Source organism: Heptranchias perlo, chromosome 9 (genome assembly GCF_035084215.1).
Source record: "Heptranchias perlo isolate sHepPer1 chromosome 9, sHepPer1.hap1, whole genome shotgun sequence".
Classification (NCBI taxonomy): domain Eukaryota; kingdom Metazoa; phylum Chordata; class Chondrichthyes; order Hexanchiformes; family Hexanchidae; genus Heptranchias; species Heptranchias perlo.
Window position 1 is genome coordinate 2,549,730 of NC_090333.1, and position 18,159 is coordinate 2,567,888.

The 18,159-nt window shown below is 48.0% G+C and overlaps 3 non-coding genes and 3 pseudogenes across 3 annotated transcripts; 3 read left to right on the top strand and 3 right to left on the bottom strand.

Annotated features, from left to right (window-relative positions):
- The first annotated feature begins 362 nt into the window (after nucleotides 1-362).
- LOC137325660 (U1 spliceosomal RNA) lies at nucleotides 363-526 on the top strand. The gene has a single exon (XR_010963905.1). It is a non-coding gene; the product is annotated as a U1 spliceosomal RNA (small nuclear RNA).
- Nucleotides 527-2,579: 2,053 nt separating this feature from the next.
- LOC137325823 (U2 spliceosomal RNA) lies at nucleotides 2,580-2,751 on the bottom strand (annotated as a pseudogene).
- A 3,714-nt stretch (nucleotides 2,752-6,465) lies between these two features.
- On the top strand, nucleotides 6,466-6,637 carry LOC137325880 (U2 spliceosomal RNA; annotated as a pseudogene).
- Nucleotides 6,638-8,622: 1,985 nt separating this feature from the next.
- On the bottom strand, nucleotides 8,623-8,786 carry LOC137325803 (U1 spliceosomal RNA). Its single transcript, XR_010964029.1, has one exon. It is a non-coding gene; the product is annotated as a U1 spliceosomal RNA (small nuclear RNA).
- A 5,281-nt stretch (nucleotides 8,787-14,067) lies between these two features.
- Nucleotides 14,068-14,276, top strand: LOC137325862 (U2 spliceosomal RNA; annotated as a pseudogene).
- A 1,985-nt stretch (nucleotides 14,277-16,261) lies between these two features.
- Nucleotides 16,262-16,425, bottom strand: LOC137325816 (U1 spliceosomal RNA). Its single transcript, XR_010964030.1, has one exon. It is a non-coding gene; the product is annotated as a U1 spliceosomal RNA (small nuclear RNA).
- Nucleotides 16,426-18,159: the final 1,734 nt, after the last annotated feature.

The window sequence follows — 18,159 nt, forward strand, 5'->3', positions numbered from 1 at the left end:
CAGAGGCAGAAGGGTCAGTCACGAGTGGGTACAGAGATAAAATGATTGGCAAAAGAACCAGAGGCGACATGAGTAAACATTTTTTTATGCAGCCAGTTGTAATGATCTGGAATACACTGCCTGAAAGGGTGGATGAAGCAGATTCAATTGTAACTTTCAAAAGGGAATTGGATAAATACTTGACTTGGAAAAAAATTGACAGGGCCATGGGGAAAGACCACTGCATCGCTGCAGTATTTTCTCTGAGTATGTTATCGGATACATGTTACAATACAGGAGCAAAATTAATCTCTGAGCATTAGCACATTGTGAGTGAAGAGGTAGTGAATGCTGTCAAGTGGCACTGTGAGGCGACATAAGGCATACTTACCTGGCAGGGGAGAATCTGTGATCCTGAAGGTGGATCTCCCAGGATGAGGCTAGCCCATTGCACGCGGGGTGCGCTGACGCCTGCGATGTCCCCAAATGCGGGATACTTAACTGCAAAATTTGTGGTAGTGGGGGACTGCGTTCGGGCTCTCCCCTGCATTGAAACTAAAAGTTTGATTTTCGATCCAGTCGTCCACCAATCGGATGGGAGGTGTTGTTTGTGTGTGTGTGTGTGTGTGTGTGTGTGTGTGTACGTTGTGTCAGTCAGTGAGTCTCTCTCTCACTCAGAGGCTGCTGTGGAGGGAAAGCTTTTTAAAAAGAACTTTCATATTGAAAGAAAGATATGTCTGAAGCTGCTGGGCCCTGTCCATTGTCACATTAATGGCAGGGCGGGGCAGGACTGCTTTGACCAGGAGACCTGTTTTCTGGGTCGGAGTTGTGACATTCCAGTGGACCTGCTTTGTGCTGATTTCCCTCCCTCCCGTCCTTCTGAACACCTTTGCCGTTTTATCGAGGGCCAAAAGCCTGTGAAAGGGAAGGACCGGACGGACAGCTCCCTGCTGGTCGGTGCTGCCATTGGGGCCGGCGTGCATGTTCTCAGCCTCATGTACAGGTTCCTCAGGGAGGTTGAGGCAGGTCTAGTGGTTAGGACTGTAGGGTGCTTTGGGGTTGTTCTCACCCTATTGATCGGTGCAGATATCTGGTCCCCGGTCTAGCCAAGGAACACTTATACCTCATGGACCGGGGGTTCAGGAAGACAGGACTTTTGCTAACGCACCCGGTGATGGATCACGTAGCCGAATAGCACAGAGAACACACAAACTCGGTGTTTGAATTTAATCGGAATGTTGGTTTTATTATTCCATCAACACGAAGAAAATAACGATAAAAACGGTCCTACACAGTACATTGAGTTACACACACCCACTACAGTACCTTATCCCGCTGAACAATATGAAAGTTCTTTTTAAAAAGCTTTCCCTCCACAGCAGCCTCTGAGTGAGAGAGAGGCTGGTGGGGACCCTGGAGACACCTATCACACACACACACACACACACACGTATGGTTGGGGCTCACCATTCCTTTGCACTCTTCGGTCTGGCTGACCGGTTCTCTCACATTGGTTTCGTTGGAAGCTGCTCTCCTCCCTGGAGAGCTCAGGTGAAAAAAAAGAGCGAGCAGGAACTAAGAGAGAGAGAGAGAGAAAGAGCTGGAAAAGGGATAAGAGCTAAGAAGCAAGAGAGCAAGAACCAGAGACAGCAAACAAGAGCATAAATCAAGAGACCAAAAGCAAGAGAGCAAACAAGAGAGAGAGAGGTTTCGAACTTCCACTAAAAGACCCTTCTCTTACAATAGTTTTCGTTGTTAAATGAGGCACTCCATGTCTGTTTAACAGTTCTTACAAAGTTGTTAAGAGTCTTTAATGGCTTTTGATGGTCTCTCATCATGTTGCAATTGCTTCTCTCGATGGGCCATTGTTCTTCGAATTCATTCCGATCGTCGAGCACTTGCCACACAAGGCTCCCTTTTCACCCCACGTCCTCGCTGTCGATTGGTTTTGCATCAGAATCGAGGCCATGTCTGGAGCAGTTGCCTCTCTCAATGACCGACTGCCTCTCGAATTAGTGCTGATCGTTGACCACCTGCTGTAGGTTTTGCATTGAAACAGAGACTGGTGACGTCTCACCTATCCTTCCATCTTAGGATTTTGGTCAATGGCCAAAGTTTTACAAACTCGGAAGAGGAGGAATTCCCAGAATTGTTAGAGGAGGCAACCTTTCAAACTCGTTGAGACCTGGGTTCGAATCCCCGTCGGGGGGAGCGACTTTCTGGTGCAGATTAATTGGCACCATCAAAGAAAGTCTCCTTTCCTGAGCGCGATGCTCCACCCTCACCACCACCGCCTTTTCCTCTCCTTGACAGACAGACAGAGAGTTCAGGAGCACGCACACTTTAATCTCGCAGTTTTCACTTGTACGCACAAAGACACGCAGACCCTGCTCGTTTAAAGTCAACGACGTCAAGGTATTTTGCAGTTTGAATTATATCGCTGCGAGGGAGCGAGGGGCACTCAGCCCAGGAGAAGAAAAGAATAGCAATGAGCTGAGAAAGTAAGTGCAATATATCAGCTTTATTCTGAGTAATAATCCATACACACGTAGAGAGACACTGGGAAAGAGCTGTTTTTTCCTTTTGAATATCTCCCCAGAGGGAGGTGCACCGTTCCCAGAGACACTGCAATACTGGGTCGATGCGTGGAGTGGACGGAGCAAGCCCCTATTCCATCTCCCTGTTCCAAAAATCAATTTAATATATGGTCCCCAGATAGGGGACGTATCAGATATTAAACTGATAAGAACAGATTTTTTTTTCCAAAAATATACTTTATTCATAAAATTTGCAGCAATACATATAAAACAGTTGTCATATCACTTTCCAAACGTACACAATACAGATTATACAATTTGCAGGTTACGTCAAGTACAGTTCAATGAACACATTGGACATAATTACAGTTCATGACACTCTCGGGTGTCTCATTGCATCATACTCAACACAGATTATTGCTTGCAGATTCATTTCAGATTCATTGCAGGTATATTACAGCAATTTGAATTTTACATTCTGCCCGAGGGGGTTTTTCCCTGATTGCAGCCCCTCGGTTTACAATGGCGGGAAGGCTCTAAACGGTTGCCTTTCCCCACAGGGCCTTTGCGGCGGCCGCACCCATCCTCAGTGCGTCCCTCAGCACGTAGTCCTGGACCTTGGAATGTGCCAGTCTGCAACACTCGGTCGAGGACAGCTCCTTGTGCTGGAAGACCAGCAAGTTTCGGGCAGACCAAAGGGCGTCTTTCACCGAGTTGATGGTCTTCCAGCAGCAGCTGATGTCCGTCTCAGTGTGCGTCCCAAGGAACAGCCCGTAGAGCACAGAAACCTGTGTTACGGAACTGCTCGGGACGAACCTGGACAGATACCACTGCATCTCTCTCCAGCCCCTCTTTGCAAAGGCACATTCCAGAAGGAGATGGGTGACGGTCTCGTCTCCACCGCAGCCTCCTCTGGGACAGCGCGCGGTGGCGCTGAGTCCGGGAGTGCATGAAGGATCTGACGGGAAGGGCCCTTCTCACCACCAGTCAAGCTAGGTCTTGGTGCTTGTTTGAAAGCTCTGGCGATGAGGCGTTCTGCCAAATGACATTGACAGTCTGCTCGGGGAACCAACCGACAGGATCCACCATCTCCTTTTCCCGCAGGGTCTCGAGGACGTTCCGTGCGGACCACTTGCTGATCGCCTTGTGGTCAAAGGTGTTTTCCTGCACAAACCTTTCCACGCAGGACAGGTGGGGCGGAACGGTCCAACTGGACGGAGCGTTCCGTGGCAGCGTGGCCAGGCCCATCCTTCTCAACACCGGGGACAGGTAGAACCTCAGCACGTAGTGACACTTTGTGTTTGCGTACTGAGGGTCTATGCACAGCTTGATGCAGCCGCACACAAAGGTGGCCATCAGGATGAGGGCCACGTTGGGCACGCCTTTCCCCCCTTTCTCTGGAGATTTGTACATCGTGACCCTGCGAACACGGTCCATTTTTGATCTCCAGACAAAGTGGAAGATGGCTCGGGTGACTGTCGCGGCGCAGGAGCGAGGTATGGGCCAGACCTGCGCCACGTACAGCAACACCGAGAGCACCTCGCACCTGATGACCAGGTTCTTGCCCACGATCGAGAGGGATCTAGAGTCATAGAAGTTTACAACATGGAAACAGGCCCTTCGGCCCAACATGTCCATGTCGCCCAGTTGATACCACTAAGCTAGTCCCAATTGCCTGCACTTGGCCCATATCCCTCTCTACCCATCTTACCCATGTAACTGTCCAAATGCGTTTTAAAAGACAAAATTGTACCCGCCTCTACTACTGCCTCTGGCAGCTCGTTCCAGACACTCACCACCCTTTGAGTGAAAAAATTGCCCCTCTGGACCTTTTTGTATCTCTCCCCTCTCACCTTAAATCTATGTCCCCTCGTTATAGACTCCCCTACCTTTGGGAAAAGATTTTGACTATCTACCTTATCTATGCCCCTCATTATTTTATAGACTTCTATAAGATCACCCCTTAACCTCCTACTCTCCAGGGAAAAAAGTCCCAGTCTATCCAACCTCTCCCTATAAGTCAAACCATCAAGTCTCGGTAGCATCCTAGTAAATCTTTTCTGCACTCTTTCTAGTTTAATAATATCCTTTCTATAATAGGGTGACCAGAACTGTACACAGTATTCCAAGTGTGGCCTTACTAATGTCCTGTACAACTTCAACAAAACATCCCAACTCCTGTATTCAATGTTCTGACCAATGAAACCAAGCATGCCAAATGCCTTCTTCACCACCCTATCCACCTGTGACTCCACTTTCAAGGAGCTATGAACCTGTACTCCTAGATCTCTTTGTTCTATAACTCTCCCCAACGCCCTACCATTAACGGAGTAGGTCCTGGCCCGATTCGATCTACCTTCCTTGACCCTAGCATCAGGGAGGCAACATACCATCCTGGAGTCACGATTGCGGCCGCAGAAACGCCTATCTGTTCCCCTTACAATTGGATCCCCTATCACTATAGCCCTGCCACTCTTCTTCCTCCCCTCCTGTGCAGCAGAGCCACCCGTGGTGCCACGAAATTGGCTCTTGCTGCTTTCCCCTGATAAGCCATCTCCCCCAACAGTATCCAAAGCTGTATATCTGTTTGAGAGGGAGATGGCCCCAGGGGACTCCTGCTCTACCTGCCTAGTCCTTTTATTCTGCCTGGCGGTCACCCATTTCCTTTCTGCCTGCGTAATCTTTACCTGCGGTGTGACCACCTCACTGATCGTGCTATCCACAATAGTCTCAGCATCATGGATGCTCCACAGTGAATCCACCCGCAGCTCCAGCTCCGAAATGCGGTTAGCCAGTAGCTGCAGCTGGACACACTTCCTGCACACATGGTCGCCAGGGACCCTGGTAGTGTCCATGGCTTCCCGTATGGGGCAGGAGGAACATATCACGGGTGCGAGCTGTGCTGCCATAACTTGCCTTAGATTTACACTGCGTTCACCTCTCAGACTCTCCTCCCGCTCTCTGTCTCCTTTTACACTGTGCTCACCTCTCGGACTCTCCTGCCTCACCTGTGACGTTGCACAGTAGTTTTCTCTTGTTGCAGGTCTGCTGCTGCTTTTATTCCCCACTCTCAGTCTTCTGCTGCTCAGGTCCGCCGCCGCTCTGCGGAAAAAGTTAGGAAAAGCAAGACAAAGCAGCACCTCCTTCCCCCACTTCACCAAACTCCCACACTCACCAAACTCTCAGCTGTCTCACTCGGTGCTCTGTTGTACTCAGTTTTTATTTCCCATTTCCACCCAGCCAGCCAGCCAAGCCGGCATCTGCAGTATTTTCTTTTGATTGGTCTTGCCTGCTGTGGAACGAATGTTTAAACACAAGCTGCTGATTGTCAGCACCTCACCTCTTTCTCAATTGGCCTGTTGTAATCTCACTCAGACACGTCACATCACGTCACTAGTTTTCTCTAAAGAGGTTTCCTTCCACGGCAGTTAGTTAGTGACTGAGACTGACTGACGGAGGTCCGTTGAGACACAACCCTCTCCCATCTGATTGGTGGACTACTGGCAAATTTACAAATCTCTCAAGCAATCAGAGCGAGAAAGGTAAAAACGGCAACTTCTTTAAGCCGATCCACTGTTGCAATTAGAAATGGTGGCAAAATTGTGCCCAGAGTGGGAGAGAACGGCAGTGGTTCTAGACTGCTTTAGACACATTCAGCCAGAGTCAAAGGAGGGAGGGCAGACAGGACCCAAGATCAATTCACATCGAGCGCGTTATCGCTTCTCGGCCTTTTGGCTAAGATCAAGTGGTCAAGTGGGGGAAGGCAACCATTTGGAGCCTTCCTGCCATTGTATGCCGGGGGGATGCAGTCAGGGAGAAATCCCCTCGGGCAGAGTGTAGAGCTTTGGCTTGTAGAGCTTTGGCTTGATGTAATGTCACTGCAAGGAATCTGGAATGAATCTGTAAGGCAATAAGGCACCCCAGAGTGTCAGAAAAAAAATAAAAAAAAATAAAAAAAAAAAAAAAAATCTGTTCTTATCAGTTTAATATCTGATACGTCCCCTATCTGGGGACCATATATTAAATTGATTTTTGGAACAGGGAGATGGAATAGGGGCTTGCTCCGTCCACTCCACGCATCGACCCAGTATTGCAGTGTCTCTGGGAACGGTGCACCTCCCTCTGGGGAGATATTCAAAAGGAAAAAACAGCTCTTTCCCAGTGTCTCTCTACGTGTGTATGGATTATTACTCAGAATAAAGCTGATATATTGCACTTACTTTCTCAGCTCATTGCTATTCTTTTCTTCTCCTGGGCTGAGTGCCCCTCGCTCCCTCGCAGCGATATAATTCAAACTGCAAAATACCTTGACGTCGTTGACTTTAAACGAGCAGGGTCTGCGTGTCTTTGTGCGTACAAATGAAAACTGCGAGATTAAAGTGTGCGTGCTCCTGAACTCTCTGTCTGTCTGTCAAGGAGAGGAAAAGGCGGTGGTGGTGAGGGTGGAGCATCGCGCTCAGGAAAGGAGACTTTCTTTGATGCTGCCAATTAATCTGCACCAGAAAGTCGCTCCCCCCGACCGGGATTCGAACCCAGGTCTCAACGAGTTTGAAAGGTTGCGTCCTGTAAGAATTCTGGGAATTCCTCCTCTTCCGAGTTTGGAAAACTTTGGCCATTGACCAAAATCCTAAGATGGAAGGATAGGTGAGACGTCACCAGTCTCTGTTTCAATGCAAAACCTACAGCAGGTGGTCAATGATCAGCACTAATTCGAGAGGCAGTCGGTCATTGAGAGAGGCAACTGCTCCAGACATGGCGGAGCCATGCCTCGGTTCTGATGCAAAACCAATCGACAGCGAGGACGTGGGGTGAAAAGGGAGCCTTGTGTGGCAAGTGCTCGACGATCGGAATGAATTCGAAGAACAATGGCCCATCGAGAGAAGCAATTGCAACATGATGAGAGACCATCAAAAGCCATTAAAGACTCTTAACAACTTTGTAAGAACTGTTAAACAGACATGGAGCGCCTCATTTAACAACGAAAACTATTGTAAGAGAGGAGTATATAAGTGGAAGCTCGAAACCCCTCTCTCTCTTGTTTGCTCTCTTGCTTTTGGTCTCTTGTTTTTTGCGCTTGTTTGCTGTCTCTGGTTCTTGCTCTCTTGCTTCTTTGCTCTTATCTCTTTTCCAGCTCTTTCTCTCTCTCTCTTAGTTCCTGCTCGCTCTTTTTTTTTCACCCGAGCTCTCCAGGGAGGAGAGCAGCTTCCAACGAAACCAATGTGAGAGAACCGGTCAGCCAGACCGAAGAGTGTAAAGGAATGGTGAGCCCCAACCATACGTGTGTGTGTGTGATAGGTGTCTCCAGGGTCCCCACCAGCCTCTTAGTTTAGCGGGATAAGGTACTGTAGTGGGTGTGTGTAACTCAATGTACTGTGCAGGACCGTTTTTATCGTTATTTTCTTCGTGTTGATGGAATAATAAAAGCAACATTCCAATTAAATTCAAACACCGAGTTTGTGTGTTCTCTGTGCCATTCGGCTATGTGATCCATCACCGGGTGCGTTAGCAAAAGTCCTGTCTTCCTGAACTCCCGGTCCATGAGGTATAAGTGTTCCTTGGCTAGACCGGGGACCAGATATCTGCACCGATCAATAGGGTGAGAACAACCCCAAAGCACCCTACAGTCCTAACCACTAGACCACCAGGGGAGCTGCCTCAACCTCCCTGAGGAACCTGGACATGAGGCTGAGAACACGCACACCGGCCCCACTGGCAGCACCGACCAGTAGGGGGCCGGCCGGCTGGTCCTTCCCTTTCATAGGCTTTTGGCCCTCGATTAAACGGCAAAGGTGTTCAGAAGGAAGGACGGGAGGGTGGGAAATCAGTGGAATGTCACACCTCCGACCCAGAAAACAGGTCTCCTGGTCAAAGCAGTCCTGCCCCGCCCTGCCATTAATGTGACAATGGACAGGGCCCAGCAGCTTCAGACACATCTTTCTTTCAATATGCAAGTTCTTTTTAAAAACCTTTCCTTCCACAGCAGCCTCTGAGTGAGAGAGAGAGAGAGAGACTGACTGACTGACATAACGTACACACACACACAAAACAACGCCTCCCATCCGATTGGTGGACTACTGGATCGAAAATCTAACTTTTAGTTTCAATGCAGGGGAGAGCGCGAACGCAGTCCCCCACTACCACAAATTTTGCAGTCGAGTATCCCGCATTTGGGGACATCGCAGGTGTCAGCACACCCCGTGTGCAATGGGTTAGCCTCGTCCTGGGAGATCCACCTTCGGGATCACAGATTCTTCCCTGCCAGGTAAGTATGCCTTATGTCGCCACACAGTGCCACTTGACAGCATTCACTGCCTCTTACGGTTGCAACGGCAGGTTTTAAAAATCAAAATGTCGCTTCGCTCGCAACGTGCTGATGCTCTGAGAGATTAATTCTGCTCAAATATTGGACCCTATATCCGATGCATTACTCTCGGAGAAAATACTGCAGCGATGCGGTGCCGGCGATCGTTGTTTGCGTGTCGCCCTTCGAGGGAAATGTCCCGCCTCCAGCTGCAAGTTGTCGCTATAGTAGTAGTTTCGAATCAGCACAAAGCAGGTGCCTCCCTGGAATGTCACACGTGGGTGGCAGGTCCCTCCCTGACCTGGCCTGGAATGTCACGCCTGCGTCCCAGAAAACAGATCTCCTGGTCAAAGCAGTCCCGCCCCGCCCTGCCCTTGGATTAACATGACAATGGACAGGGCCTAGTCAGGAGCAGCTTGACACACAACTCACAATATGCACTTCTGAAACATTAACGTCGTTCAACAGTTTAACCAGCCTTTAACACGTCTTGTGTTTAGGAACATAGGAACAGGAGGAGGCCATTCAGCCCTCGTGCCTGCTCCGCCATTTGATAAGATCATGGCTGATCTGTGATCTAACTCCATATACCTGCCTTTGGCCCACATCCCTTAATATCTTTGGTTGCCAAAAAGCTGTCTATCTCAGATTTAAATTTAGCAATTGAGCTAGTATCAATTGCCGTTTGGGGAAGTGAGTTCCAAATGTTTTCTAATCTCACTCCTGAAAGGTCTGGCTCTAATTTTTAGACTGTGCCCCCTACTCCTACAATCCCCAACCAGCGGAAATAGTTTCTCTCTATCCACCCTATCTGTTCCCTTTAATATCTTATAAACTTTGATCAGATCACCCCTTAACCTTCGAAACTCCAGAGAATACAACCCCAAATTGTGTAATCTCTCCTCGTAACTTAACCCTTGAAGTCCAGGTATCATTCTAGTAAACCTACGCTGCACTCCCTCCAAGGCCATTGTGTCCTTCCGAAGGTGCGGTGCCCAGAACTGCTCACAGTACTCCAGGTGCGGTCTTACCAGGGTTTTGTATAGCTGCAGCATAACTTCTGCCCCCTTGTACTCCAGTCCTCTAGATATAAAGGCCAGCATTCCATTAGCCTTATTGATTATTTTCTGCACCTGTTCATGACACTTCAATGATCTATGTACCTGGACCCCTCAATCCCTTTGGACATCCACTGTTTTTAACTTTTTACCATTTAGAAAGTATCCTGTTCTATCCTTTTTTGATCCAAAGTGGATGACCTCACATTTGTCTACATTGAATTCCATTTGCCACAGTTTTGCCCATTCACCTAATCGATCAATATCGCTTTGTAATTTTATGTTTTCATCTACACTGTTGACAATGCCACCAATCTTTGTGTCATCGGCAAACTTAGATATGAGACTTTCTATGCCTTCATCTAAGTCGTTAATAAACATTGTGAATAATTGAGGCCCCAAGACAGATCCCTGCGGGACTCCACTAATCACACCCTGCCAATGTGAGTACCTTCCCATTATCCATACTCACTGTCGCCTTTCGCTCAGCCAACTTCCTAACCAAGTCCGTACTTTTCCCTCGATTCCATGGGCTTCTATCTTAGCTAACAGTCTCTTCTGTGAGACCTTATCAAATGCCTTCTGGAAGTCCATATAAATAACATCCACTGACATTCCCCTATCCACTACTTTAGTCACCTCTTCAAAAAATTCATTCAGGTTTGTCAAGCACGACCTACCTTTCACAAATCCATGCTGGCTCTCTCTGATTAACTGAAAATTCTCGAGGTAGAAAACTATCCCGGACACACTCAAGAAATTCACTACCTTTCTGACAGTTGCTGGTCTGCTTTTCCCAATCTATGTGAAGGTTGAAGTTCCCCCATTAAGACCACTATGCCTTTGTTACACGCTTGTCTAATTCTGCATTTATACAATCTAGCACTTCAGAGCTGCTGCCAGGGGTCCTATATGTAACTCCCACATAGTCTTAGATCCTTTCCTATTTCTCAATTCAACCCATAAGGTCTCTGTTGGCTGCTTACCTCTCGTTATATCCTCCTTTATCATTGAAGTGATTTCATCTCTAATCACGAAGGATACTCCTCCCCCTCTTCCATTTTACCTATCTCTCCTGTAGACTTTATAACCTGGTATATTTAGTTCCCAATCCTGACCATCCTGCAGCCATGTCTCAGTAATAGCTATCATGTCATACCTTCCAATTTGAATTTGAACCTGTAGTTCATTTAATATATCCCTTATACTCTGTGCATTTGTATATAGATCTCTTAGTTGGGCCACACACCCTAGCCTGACCTTCAGCTTTGGTGCTGGGTTAATCTCCTTACGTCTTCTAGTTTTCACTTTATCTGTAGTTCCTAATGTACACTTTGTTTCTGCTGCTATACGCTTTTCCCTTTCACTTGTTCTTGAACAACTGTTTGTACTATTTGTATTGTAAATTTCCCCTGGGTCTTCCCCTCTCATGCTGCTCTCAACTTTACTCCCTTCTGACTCCCCGCTCAGGTTCCCATCCCCCTGCCATTCTAGTTTAAACCTTCCCCAACAGCATTCGCAAACACCCCCGCGAGGACATTGGTCCCGGACCTGCTCGGGTGTAACCCGTCCCGCTTGTACGGGTCCCACCTTTCCCAGAACTAGGAATCGAAATCCCTCCCTCCTACACCATCCCTGCAGCCACGCATTCATCCGGTCTATTCTCTTGTTCCTATAAATAGTAGCACATGGCACTGGTAGTAATCCTGAGATCACTACCTTTGAAGTCCTGCTTTTTAAATTTATCTCCTAACTCCTTAAATTCACATTGCAGGACCTCATCCCTTTTTTTACCTATGTCATTGGTACCAATATGGATCACGACTACTGGCTGTTCACCCTCCCCCTCCAGAATGTCCTGGAGCTGCTCCGCGACATAGAGTCATAGAAGTTTACAACATGGAAACAGGCCCTTCGGCCCAACATGTCCATGTCGCCCAGTTGATACCACTAAGCTAGTCCCAATTGCCTGCACTTGGCCCATATCCCTCTCTACCCATCTTACCCATGTAACTGTCCAAATGCGTTTTAAAAGACAAAATTGTACCCGCCTCTACTACTGCCTCTGGCAGCTCGTTCCAGACACTCACCACCCTTTGAGTGAAAAAATTGCCCCTCTGGACCTTTTTGTATCTCTCCCCTCTCACCTTAAATCTATGTCCCCTCGTTATAGACTCCCCTACCTTTGGGAAAAGATTTTGACTATCTACCTTATCTATGCCCCTCATTATTTTATAGACTTCTATAAGATCACCCCTTAACCTCCTACTCTCCAGGGAAAAAAGTCCCAGTCTATCCAACCTCTCCCTATAAGTCAAACCATCAAGTCTCGGTAGCATCCTAGTAAATCTTTTCTGCACTCTTTCTAGTTTAATAATATCCTTTCTATAATAGGGTGACCAGAACTGTACACAGTATTCCAAGTGTGGCCTTACTAATGTCCTGTACAACTTCAACAAAACATCCCAACTCCTGTATTCAATGTTCTGACCAATGAAACCAAGCATGCCAAATGCCTTCTTCACCACCCTATCCACCTGTGACTCCACTTTCAAGGAGCTATGAACCTGTACTCCTAGATCTCTTTGTTCTATAACTCTCCCCAATGCCCTACCATTAACGGAGTAGGTCCTGGCCCGATTCGATCTACCTTCCTTGACCCTAGCATCAGGGAGGCAACATACCATCCTGGAGTCACGATTGCGGCCGCAGAAACGCCTATCTGTTCCCCTTACAATTGGATCCCCTATCACTATAGCCCTGCCACTCTTCTTCCTCCCCTCCTGTGCAGCAGAGCCACCCGTGGTGCCACGAAATTGGCTCTTGCTGCTTTCCCCTGATAAGCCATCTCCCCCAACAGTATCCAAAGCTGTATATCTGTTTGAGAGGGAGATGGCCCCAGGGGACTCCTGCTCTACCTGCCTAGTCCTTTTATTCTGCCTGGCGGTCACCCATTTCCTTTCTGCCTGCGTAATCTTTACCTGCGGTGTGACCACCTCACTGATCGTGCTATCCACAATAGTCTCAGCATCATGGATGCTCCACAGTGAATCCACCCGCAGCTCCAGCTCCGAAATGCGGTTAGCCAGTAGCTGCAGCTGGACACACTTCCTGCACACATGGTCGCCAGGGACCCTGGTAGTGTCCATGGCTTCCCGTATGGGGCAGGAGGAACATATCACGGGTGCGAGCTGTGCTGCCATAACTTGCCTTAGATTTACACTGCGTTCACCTCTCAGACTCTCCTCCCGCTCTCTGTCTCCTTTTACACTGTGCTCACCTCTCGGACTCTCCTGCCTCACCTGTGACGTTGCACAGTAGTTTTCTCTTGTTGCAGGTCTGCTGCTGCTTTTATTCCCCACTCTCAGTCTTCTGCTGCTCAGGTCCGCCGCCGCTCTGCGGAAAAAGTTAGGAAAAGCAAGACAAAGCAGCACCTCCTTCCCCCACTTCACCAAACTCCCACACTCACCAAACTCTCAGCTGTCTCACTCGGTGCTCTGTTGTACTCAGTTTTTATTTCCCATTTCCACCCAGCCAGCCAGCCAAGCCGGCATCTGCAGTATTTTCTTTTGATTGGTCTTGCCTGCTGTGGAACGAATGTTTAAACACAAGCTGCTGATTGTCAGCACCTCACCTCTTTCTCAATTGGCCTGTTGTAATCTCACTCAGACACGTCACATCACGTCACTAGTTTTCTCTAAAGAGGTTTCCTTCCACGGCAGTTAGTTAGTGACTGAGACTGACTGACGGAGGTCCGTTGAGACACAACCCTCTCCCATCTGATTGGTGGACTACTGGCAAATTTACAAATCTCTCAAGCAATCAGAGCGAGAAAGGTAAAAACGGCAACTTCTTTAAGCCGATCCACTGTTGCAATTAGAAATGGTGGCAAAATTGTGCCCAGAGCGGGAGAGAACGGCAGTGGTTCTAGACTGCTTTAGACACATTCAGCCAGAGTCAAAGGAGGGAGGGCAGACAGGACCCAAGATCAATTCACATCGAGCGCGTTATCGCTTCTCGGCCTTTTGGCTAAGATCAAGTGGTCAAGTGGGGGAAGGCAACCATTTGGAGCCTTCCTGCCATTGTATGCCGGGGGGATGCAGTCAGGGAGAAATCCCCTCGGGCAGAGTGTAGAGCTTTGGCTTGTAGAGCTTTGGCTTGATGTAATGTCACTGCAAGGAATCTGGAATGAATCTGTAAGGCAATAAGGCACCCCAGAGTGTCAGAAAAAAAAAAAAAAAAAAAAAATCTGTTCTTATCAGTTTAATATCTGATACGTCCCCTATCTGGGGACCATATATTAAATTGATTTTTGGAACAGGGAGATGGAATAGGGGCTTGCTCCGTCCACTCCACGCATCGACCCAGTATTGCAGTGTCTCTGGGAACGGTGCACCTCCCTCTGGGGAGATATTCAAAAGGAAAAAACAGCTCTTTCCCAGTGTCTCTCTACGTGTGTATGGATTATTACTCAGAATAAAGCTGATATATTGCACTTACTTTCTCAGCTCATTGCTATTCTTTTCTTCTCCTGGGCTGAGTGCCCCTCGCTCCCTCGCAGCGATATAATTCAAACTGCAAAATACCTTGACGTCGTTGACTTTAAACGAGCAGGGTCTGCGTGTCTTTGTGCGTACAAATGAAAACTGCGAGATTAAAGTGTGCGTGCTCCTGAACTCTCTGTCTGTCTGTCAAGGAGAGGAAAAGGCGGTGGTGGTGAGGGTGGAGCATCGCGCTCAGGAAAGGAGACTTTCTTTGATGCTGCCAATTAATCTGCACCAGAAAGTCGCTCCCCCCGACCGGGATTCGAACCCAGGTCTCAACGAGTTTGAAAGGTTGCGTCCTGTAAGAATTCTGGGAATTCCTCCTCTTCCGAGTTTGGAAAACTTTGGCCATTGACCAAAATCCTAAGATGGAAGGATAGGTGAGACGTCACCAGTCTCTGTTTCAATGCAAAACCTACAGCAGGTGGTCAATGATCAGCACTAATTCGAGAGGCAGTCGGTCATTGAGAGAGGCAACTGCTCCAGACATGGCGGAGCCATGCCTCGGTTCTGATGCAAAACCAATCGACAGCGAGGACGTGGGGTGAAAAGGGAGCCTTGTGTGGCAAGTGCTCGACGATCGGAATGAATTCGAAGAACAATGGCCCATCGAGAGAAGCAATTGCAACATGATGAGAGACCATCAAAAGCCATTAAAGACTCTTAACAACTTTGTAAGAACTGTTAAACAGACATGGAGCGCCTCATTTAACAACGAAAACTATTGTAAGAGAGGAGTATATAAGTGGAAGCTCGAAACCCCTCTCTCTCTTGTTTGCTCTCTTGCTTTTGGTCTCTTGTTTTTTGCGCTTGTTTGCTGTCTCTGGTTCTTGCTCTCTTGCTTCTTTGCTCTTATCTCTTTTCCAGCTCTTTCTCTCTCTCTCTTAGTTCCTGCTCGCTCTTTTTTTTTCACCCGAGCTCTCCAGGGAGGAGAGCAGCTTCCAACGAAACCAATGTGAGAGAACCGGTCAGCCAGACCGAAGAGTGTAAAGGAATGGTGAGCCCCAACCATACGTGTGTGTGTGTGATAGGTGTCTCCAGGGTCCCCACCAGCCTCTTAGTTTAGCGGGATAAGGTACTGTAGTGGGTGTGTGTAACTCAATGTACTGTGCAGGACCGTTTTTATCGTTATTTTCTTCGTGTTGATGGAATAATAAAAGCAACATTCCAATTAAATTCAAACACCGAGTTTGTGTGTTCTCTGTGCCATTCGGCTATGTGATCCATCACCGGGTGCGTTAGCATAAGTCCTGTCTTCCTGAACTCCCGGTCCGTGAGGTATAAGTGTTCCTTGGCTAGACCGGGGACCAGATATCTGCACCGATCAATAGGGTGAGAACAACCCCAAAGCACCCTACAGTCCTAACCACTAGACCACCAGGGGAGCTGCCTCAACCTCCCTGAGGAACCTGGACATGAGGCTGAGAACACGCACACCGGCCCCACTGGCAGCACCGACCAGTAGGGGGCCGGCCGGCTGGTCCTTCCCTTTCACAGGCTTTTGGCCCTCGATTAAACGGCAAAGGTGTTCAGAAGGAAGGACGAGAGGGTGGGAAATCAGTGGAATGTCACACCTCCGACCCAGAAAACAGGTCTCCTGGTCAAAGCAGTCCTGCCCCGCCCTGCCATTAATGTGACAATGGACAGGGCCCAGCAGCTTCAGACACATCTTTCTTTCAATATGCAAGTTCTTTTTAAAAACCTTTCCTTCCACAGCAGCCTCTGAGTGAGAGAGAGAGAGAGAGACTGACTGACTGACATAACGTACACACACACACAAAACAACGCCTCCCATCCGATTGGTGGACTACTGGATCGAAAATCTAACTTTTAGTTTCAATGCAGGGGAGAGCGCGAACGCAGTCCCCCACTACCACAAATTTTGCAGTCGAGTATCCCGCATTTGGGGACATCGCAGGTGTCAGCACACCCCGTGTGCAATGGGTTAGCCTCGTCCTGGGAGATCCACCTTCGGGATCACAGATTCTTCCCTGCCAGGTAAGTATGCCTTATGTCGCCACACAGTGCCACTTGACAGCATTCACTGCCTCTTACGGTTGCAACGGCAGGTTTTAAAAATCAAAATGTCGCTTCGCTCGCAACGTGCTGATGCTCTGAGAGATTAATTCTGCTCAAATATTGGACCCTATATCCGATGATATACTCTCGGAGAAAATACTGCAGCGATGCGGTGCCGGCGATCGTTGTTTGCGTGTCGCCCTTCGAGGGAAATGTCCCGCCTCCAGCTGCAAGTTGTCGCTATAGTAGTAGTTTCGAATCAGCACAAAGCAGGTGCCTCCCTGGAATGTCACACGTGGGTGGCAGGTCCCTCCCTGACCTGGCCTGGAATGTCACGCCTGCGTCCCAGAAAACAGATCTCCTGGTCAAAGCAGTCCCGCCCCGCCCTGCCCTTGGATTAACATGACAATGGACAGGGCCTAGTCAGGAGCAGCTTGACACACAACTCACAATATGCACTTCTGAAACATTAACGTCGTTCAACAGTTTAACCAGCCTTTAACACGTCTTGTGTTTAGGAACATAGGAACAGGAGGAGGCCATTCAGCCCTCGTGCCTGCTCCGCCATTTGATAAGATCATGGCTGATCTGTGATCTAACTCCATATACCTGCCTTTGGCCCACATCCCTTAATATCTTTGGTTGCCAAAAAGCTGTCTATCTCAGATTTAAATTTAGCAATTGAGCTAGTATCAATTGCCGTTTGGGGAAGTGAGTTCCAAATGTTTTCTAATCTCACTCCTGAAAGGTCTGGCTCTAATTTTTAGACTGTGCCCCCTACTCCTACAATCCCCAACCAGCGGAAATAGTTTCTCTCTATCCACCCTATCTGTTCCCTTTAATATCTTATAAACTTTGATCAGATCACCCCTTAACCTTCGAAACTCCAGAGAATACAACCCCAAATTGTGTAATCTCTCCTCGTAACTTAACCCTTGAAGTCCAGGTATCATTCTAGTAAACCTACGCTGCACTCCCTCCAAGGCCATTGTGTCCTTCCGAAGGTGCGGTGCCCAGAACTGCTCACAGTACTCCAGGTGCGGTCTTACCAGGGTTTTGTATAGCTGCAGCATAACTTCTGCCCCCTTGTACTCCAGTCCTCTAGATATAAAGGCCAGCATTCCATTAGCCTTATTGATTATTTTCTGCACCTGTTCATGACACTTCAATGATCTATGTACCTGGACCCCTCAATCCCTTTGGACATCCACTGTTTTTAACTTTTTACCATTTAGAAAGTATCCTGTTCTATCCTTTTTTGATCCAAAGTGGATGACCTCACATTTGTCTACATTGAATTCCATTTGCCACAGTTTTGCCCATTCACCTAATCGATCAATATCGCTTTGTAATTTTATGTTTTCATCTACACTGTTGACAATGCCACCAATCTTTGTGTCATCGGCAAACTTAGATATGAGACTTTCTATGCCTTCATCTAAGTCGTTAATAAACATTGTGAATAATTGAGGCCCCAAGACAGATCCCTGCGGGACTCCACTAATCACACCCTGCCAATGTGAGTACCTTCCCATTATCCATACTCACTGTCGCCTTTCGCTCAGCCAACTTCCTAACCAAGTCCGTACTTTTCCCTCGATTCCATGGGCTTCTATCTTAGCTAACAGTCTCTTCTGTGAGACCTTATCAAATGCCTTCTGGAAGTCCATATAAATAACATCCACTGACATTCCCCTATCCACTACTTTAGTCACCTCTTC